Here is a 6,509-nt window from a genome sequence, read left to right as displayed (position 1 = left end):
GCAGTCTGGCCTCCGTGAAGAGAATAGACTTGAAGGGGGCGAGGGCATAGACTTGAAGATCACTGCAGTCATCCAGATGAGAGAGGATGGTAGTTGGAACCAGGTAGTAGCCGTGGAAGAGTGAGAAGCAGTCAGATTCCAACAAGGTTTGAAGGTACAGCGCCAGGATTTTCTAACCATGCGGTGCATGAGTGAGAAAAGAGGAGTCAAAGACGACTCCAAGATTTTTGGCCTGAGCAACTTGAAGGCTGGAGTTGCCATTACCTGCGATGAGGAACTACTGAAGGCATGCAAGTATGCTGGAAGAAGGGGAAAGAGAAAGGGAATATTAGCAGCCAAATTTTGGACTTTAAACTTGAGATGCTTATTAAATATCCAAACAAAGATGCTGAGTAGACAGTTGATGTCTGGAGAGAGGTTGGACTGTAATAATATTCATCTGTAAAATTAGGATAATAATATAATAATGCCTACATAAGAATACTTTTTATTGGGAGGATTAAACAAGACAATGCATGTAAAGCTCTCAGGGTAGGATCTGGTGCACAATATGCCCTTGATACATTTTAATTATTGTTTTTGTTAAAACTTAAATACTTTCAGTACTTCTATCATTACTATAAAGTTATGATTGTGGTTGCTTTTAAGGTTGATAAGTCGTTATTAGCGACAGTTCTCAGGCATGATTTGCAAAGGAAAACAAGGTTTTCTGCAATGGCAGTGGTTTGGAATTGGTTTCTATCCCCCAGAGTTTAAAATCTGGAAGGCTTCTGCACACATTCAATAATCTTCACAGGTAGGTTATGTCACGTTTCTTAAATAATCAGTGTGTTGTTTCATCAACCCAGAGTTCACTTTGTTTTAAAGAGAATTTGATGTGAAGAAAACCAATGTCTCCCTGAAACAGCAAGATTCCTAGGGGTATTCTCCATGAAGAAGCACCCCTTCGCTGTCTCTTATTATTCAGTGATTTTTTGGCTGTTGAGAAGGTGAAAACAAGAGCTGACATGGCTTTATTACATACTTGTAGATCTTTGAAATAATGAGCTTCTAGCATCAAAACCTAAACAATATCTCCTTCTTTTTGCATCCCTTTGAATTTTGACTATAATTTCTTGACCCTGTAATTCCCTTGAACATCTATGACAGGCCTAACACTCAATAATTGTCTATTACTATTCCTCCTAGTCTCTAGCTGTATCCAAAAGGATGAGGTGATGAAGCCATTCAAACAGTCCAAAAATGCTTCTGTAACAAATAGATGACTAAGGTCACGTACAGCCACAGGTCTTGCTTGATGGCTTTAGCAACAGCAGCGCAACAACACAGGCAAGGGCAGATGTCCCAGTGAGGGGAGAGAGAGCAAAGGACACACAAGAGAGCTCCTTCCCCAAATCCTTGTTTTCTTCCGTGTGTAAATGAGACCATATAAACTGAGCTAAGGGATGCTAATAAGCAGGGCAATGCTCAATTAAATTTCATGAAACACCACCAGTTTCATTCCTTTTCCTTGATTCTTTTGCTAGTTTCTAACAATTGCTACAGTCACAGTGACTACGTTTCAAGCAGATCTCCAGGGGTGGCTCCACATGAGAAAATAACTCTCCTCCCTCTCTTCCCTGAGGAATCAGGAGATTACACCTCAAGGACTAGGGTCCTAGAGAACAGCAGGACATGTGAGAGGCTGACAGGACCCCTCTACATCTGTGGTTGCCTACCAGCACCCTGCTCCAGCCTCTGTCTGCTGTGGGCCCCAGAACTTTAAGTGGAGGAAAACGAAAAGATTTGAGAACTGATAAGCCTAACTGACGCTAGTCAAAGAAATCTATGGCAAAAGCTGAATGAATTTGTACCTTGCCCGTGTTTTTCTATTTCTAAAGAGATTTCTGGAAGTGGGGAGAGGTTTTATTAATTTTTAGAGTAAATTTAAGTTTTACATTTTCCAGCCAGGCTAAGGGGGGAAAGGACTGAGTTTTGACCATATTCAACAGAGGAAAAGGCTATCTAGCAAGAGGTGTTTATACTTCAATCTCTTTGGTCTTAAAATGAAGAACTCAAGCCCACCAAAAAAAATGCAGGTGTTTTTTGGGTCCTTGGGCAGCATGACCATAAAATTTACCATCCAAACCAGGACACTTTTTAGAGTGAAACAAGGCAATATAAATAAATAATGCCAGCAGTATAACAAGCATAAACTGTGACTAGCCAGGCAAACCAGACAGACATCAGCTTCATCACTTACCACCAAATGAGTCCCTAGTCTGCCAAAATTGCTTCATCACTTAAGACACTTGACCCAAAAGATGGTTCCATAATTAACACAGAGACTAAATGTCCTCTCCTCCCTACTGGGTAAATAGGTCCTAGTGTTTATACTTCAATGGGGGCTTTATGTGGGGCTTCCCAGGTGGCGCTAGTAGTAAAGAACCTGCCTGCCAATGCAGGAGACTTAAGAGATGTGGGTTTGATCCCTGGGTCAGGAAGATGCCCTGGAGGAAATGGCAACCCACTTCAGTATTCTTGCCTGGAGAATCCCATGGACAGAGGTGCCTGGCAAGCTACAGTCCATAGGCTGCAAAGAGTCAGACATGACTGAAGCGATTTAGCACCAGCAGCAGTGTTTTATGAACACATGAACAGCTATCTTTCTTTTCCTCCTTTCTCTTATCCAACCATCTCTCTAGCCGTTTTAATTGCAGAGCCCTTTTCCAAGTTCTTGCCACCATCTTAGCCCTACAGTCTTGATCCAGAAAGTTCATCCAGAGGCCTGAAAGTTACATAACCCATCTCCTGAATCCAGTTAATGGGAATGAGCTGAATTTTAAAACTCTGTAAGAAAGACAGTAGGATTGAGAATTAGTCTTCTCTGGCCCTGCAAAGCAGGACAGGAGTCCTAAGGCAATTTCCTGGGTCCCATCAGATAGGTAGCCCTTCCCAATACTAGCACAGAGCTCCTCCGGAGCATGGAATATGGACAATCCAACTCTGTATCACAGTGGCCAGTGCCCAGTACAGGGGCTGGTGCAGAGGGTTCTCAGTACATGCTTTGGAACCAGAAGTCTGCTCCCTCACAAGCCCCAGCTCTGGGCTCTTCTATACCCATGGTTTGCCTCCCCATGTCTGTGCAGTAAGAGGGAACCCTGCACATGATCCCACATCTGCTGGTCAGACTGGGCTTCAGCTGTCAACCCCCAGGGACCGGCTAGCATTCTGCTCCTCTCAAGTACTGTGCTGAGTCAAACAGAGCCTCCCAGAGTCCAGGTGGGCACAGGCTGGGTCTGTTGGGTTCCATTCGGTTCACGAACGCTCCACAAAGCCCATTACCTCCCCAGCCCCAGACTGGATGCTGGAGATACATGGCGAGAGTTGTATATGACCTTGAAAGGTTATGGATGCAGCAGGGCACAGGGGTAAACAGCAAGGACCCTACAGCCCAACTACCTGGGTCTGTATCCCAGCTCTACAATCACCACCCGATTCTCCTTGGGTGACTGTTTAACCCCTCTGTACCTGAGTTTTCCATTTAGAAAATGGAATAAGAGAGGCTGCCTCAGAGGGATGGTGTGAGAACTATTAATAGTGTAATTCTGATTACGATCATTGTGATTTGGAATCACAGAGTAAACAGTCAGTGAATTTAACTATTACTATTTCTGTGTTTTGGCTCCTCTTCCTGGAGGTCCATTTCCTTTCATTCTTTCTGCATCTGGCTGGTCCCCTCAGGAGGGGCTTTACTTTGCTCCTGGCTCAACTGAATCCTCAGAGCCAAAAACGGAACTTTGCCACACCAACACTTGTCTTGTGCTTTGTCCAGTAGGATACAAACCCAAACACCCTCAAGAATTAAGAGATTATGCATCCATCTTTCTGAACCCAAGTGAATCATCACACAGGCATTTTTCTAAGAAGATGAGGAAACTCTTGGTCAACACAAAGGAAGGACAAGACTTGAAGGAGTTATCCTGGGCCAGAAGGTTGACTTCCTGAGCACACCTTGTGCCTACGTGCTTCCAGTTCCTTCAGGAACAAAGGTGGGAGTTTCCACACACCTCTCAGAGACTCTGACACCAGTGTACTAGACCTAGTAAGAGTTGGTTATGAAGTATTTATTCAGTTAGGCATATATATATATATACTTTTCTTTATGCTTCTCAAGGAAAGGAATCTTTCATTTAATTATCAAAGGCACTACCACCCATTTAAGACTTCAGAAGAAACTGGATGTTTTTCACTTGGCTAAGGCAAGTTTCTATGACTTGATGGTTCACAGCCTCAAACTCAAAAAAAAAAAAAAAAAAATCTCAATTCATCCACTTAACAGTTCCATTCAAAAACACTTCTGGAGAAGGGAATGGCAACCCACTCCAGTATTCTTGACTGGAGAATCCCATGGATAGAGGAGCCTGGTGGGCTACAGTTCATGAGGTCTCAAAAACACTGCACTGCTGTCAGGTCTCCCCTAGCTAAGCTCCAGGTGGTACTCTTTGCATCATTTCCAACACTCATATTTGGGATAATTTCAGTGCAAAAAATTTAATCAAACTATTGGCTAAAAAACCATAAAAACTTGTCCCAAATGTGATCATTTTATTATGAAATGAAAACTAACACTGCTCTGCCACCCACCCCCACTCTAATCCTTGGAAATGCTTCCTTCTGACAGACCTGAGTTAGATCCTTAAGACACAATGGTGAGCCATTGTGCCTCAGATGTCTCCACTTCTGGGTTGATTTAAAGCAAATCTGTACACTGGCTTGGCTCCCTTTTGCCAAAGGCCTGGAACAGATGGCTGATTGCCACATGCTCCTAATACACACTTACCTGCTTCCTTCCACTGATGTCTGCAGTCTTCACACTTCACAGAATCCCAGAGCATCAATCCTGGAAGGGACTCTAGAGACCAGCCAATCCAAGCCCTCATTTTACAAACAGGGACACTGGAGCCTACACAAAGGAAGACACTTGCTCAAGATCACACAGCTCATGAATGAAAGAGTTGAGACTAGAACTGCTGAACAGGAGATCCATCTTCCTGGGGTGTCATCCTTCTTCCAACCGGTTCTCATACTCTCTGCCCTAGTTGGCTTTCCTACACTTGACACAAAATCCACACCCTCTTGAGGTGTGCCAGCAGCCTGTGAGGCTCACCCATAGTGCACTAACCTAGCTCAGCTGGCCCGGGGCTCTTTCCCTGCAGAGGAATGGGCGTCATGTGACTTGGAAATACACTGTGTAGGGATGCATGTGACGTTCGTGTGTATCAGTCCTTGCATGTCTTCCAAGTCCATCAGGTTGAGAAGGAAACAGAGCCTATGAGTCATTTATAATGTCTCAGACTTCTAAGTCTTTTCTAGGCTTACAATTCCAGGTTATCCAACAATAAAAGCTTTGATACCATTCCTCAAAATCAACTTATTTGACAACAAGCATTTACCTAGGAGACACTTACTGAACAGTTCCCATCTGCTAGGTACTATGAGATTTAAAATGAGTAAGACATGATGGCTATCCTTTTTAAGGGACGGAGAAGAGCACATACACAATGGCAAGACATTGTGCTCAGTGCTTTAACACTCTCACAGGGGTAGGAACAGGCCATGCAGACACACAGCTAAGCCAGCACAGGACAGTTAGTAGAGGTTTGTCTTAATTTTAAATTTTATTTGTTTTTAATTTAGTTCTTCCAATTTTACTATAATTGACATAAAACATTATATATGCTTCAAACAGTTTACTAATTTGACTTGCATACGTCATGAACTTATCACAATAAATTTAGTGAACATTCACCATCTCATGTAGATACAAAATCAAAGAAATAGAAAAGAACATTTTTTTCATTGTGATGACAATTCTTAGGATTTACTCTCTTAACAATTTTCATATATAACATATAGTAGTGTTATATTTCTCATGTTGTATATCACATCCCTAGAACTTATTTATCTTATAATTGGAAGTTTGTACTTTTTGAATGCTTTCATTCAATTACCCCACCGCCACACCCCATCTCTGGTAACCACAAATCCTATCTCCTTTCCTCTGAGTTTGTTTTTGAAGTATAGTTGACCTACGAGATTATATAAATTCCTGTTACACAAAATAGTGATTCAATATTTCTGTACATTTCAGAATGATCACTGCAATGTGTGATCTGTACGCCAAAAGATATTATATAACTACCAACTATATTCTCCACACTGTACACTTTATACGTGTGACACATTTATTTCACAAGAATTCTGTATCTCTTAATCTCCCTTACCTATTTCTCTTCTCTCCCAAACCCCCTCCTCTTCAACAATGAACAATTTGTTCTCAGCATCTAGGATCCTGTTTCTGTTTTATTTTGTTTGTTCATTTGCTCGTTTGTTTTAAATTTTACTTATAAGTAAAACTATATGGTATTTGTCTTTTTCTTTCTTTCTGATTTCACTTTGCTTATTTAACTTATATGCAGAGTACATCATGAGAAATGCTGGGCTGGAAGAAGCACAAGCTGGAATCA

Source organism: Bos indicus x Bos taurus, chromosome 8 (assembly GCF_003369695.1).
Source record: "Bos indicus x Bos taurus breed Angus x Brahman F1 hybrid chromosome 8, Bos_hybrid_MaternalHap_v2.0, whole genome shotgun sequence".
NCBI lineage: Eukaryota > Metazoa > Chordata > Mammalia > Artiodactyla > Bovidae > Bos > Bos indicus x Bos taurus.
Note: the sequence above shows the minus strand (reverse complement) of the source record.